Raw genomic sequence first — 986 nt, 5'->3', positions numbered from 1 at the left:
CTGGAGAGGACTGTGAAGCCCACCTCACCCAAGAGGACTTTTTATAGACTTAGGTGTCTGTACAAGACATTTTTACCAATGGTGGTGCATCACAGAAGAAGTGGTCAATGATATTTTTACCACAAAAACTCAGGTGGAAAGTATTAGCAGTATGGGCTATGGCATTCAAGAACCCTCCTATGTAAGAGCCAGCTATAAATCTAGTACACAGAGAGCTGGACATAGTACCTGAATAAAGTAATGGGTTACAGGTAACCAGATGGCGGTCATACGCCATGGCTGCTAGGAGATAACACTCAGTGTAGGCTACAACACAGGAAAAGAACAATTGGGCTCCACATCCAGCCAAGGAAATGCATTTATCCTCTGAGACACAATTGGCCAGGATTTTGGGAGTATACACAGAGGTGTACCAAAAATCCAAAAATGACAGATCGCTGATAAAAAAAAATACATAGGTGTGTGCAGGAGGGAATCAATATGAATTAAGATACCAGGGTCATGTTCCCTGACGAGGTTATTAAATAGAGTGTCAGAAATAGTACAAATAGAATCAACTGACACCGGGGGTTTCCTGAGAAGCCCACCAAGATGAATTCAGTCAGGATGGTGAAGTTTCTCACTCTCATGTCCACAGAGAAGAATGCCAGATGAAGACTTAGGGGGAAAATTATTTGTGATTTTTCTATTGAAAGAAATAAACAAAGATATCAATTAAGTCAACAGTTACTAGGAGGCATACGGACTTTTATCCATAACTCTCTAGAATAATAGAACTTCACTCTGTGACTTCAGAAGACCCCAGGAACTAGTATTAGAATATGATTTTGAAATTAAAGCTTTCACTTATTAATAGTTTAATGCCAGGAAAGTCCCTCAGTCTCAGCAGATTAGAAAAATGAAGCTCCCTGACAGGTTGTCTGGGTAAAGAAGATATGCATGAAAACACCCAACCCAATGTTAGGTACATAGTGAGTACTCAAAAA

The 986-nt window shown here is 40.0% G+C and overlaps 1 pseudogene; it reads right to left on the bottom strand.

The window, feature by feature from the left end:
• Positions 1-5: 5 nt before the first annotated feature.
• On the bottom strand, positions 6-629 carry LOC107181477 (annotated as a pseudogene).
• Positions 630-986: the final 357 nt, after the last annotated feature.

The sequence above is a fragment of the Myotis davidii genome, unplaced genomic scaffold (genome assembly GCF_000327345.1).
Source record: "Myotis davidii unplaced genomic scaffold, ASM32734v1 C63552592, whole genome shotgun sequence".
NCBI classification, from domain to species: Eukaryota; Metazoa; Chordata; class Mammalia; order Chiroptera; family Vespertilionidae; genus Myotis; species Myotis davidii.
This window is presented reverse-complemented; position numbering and strand designations above follow the sequence as displayed.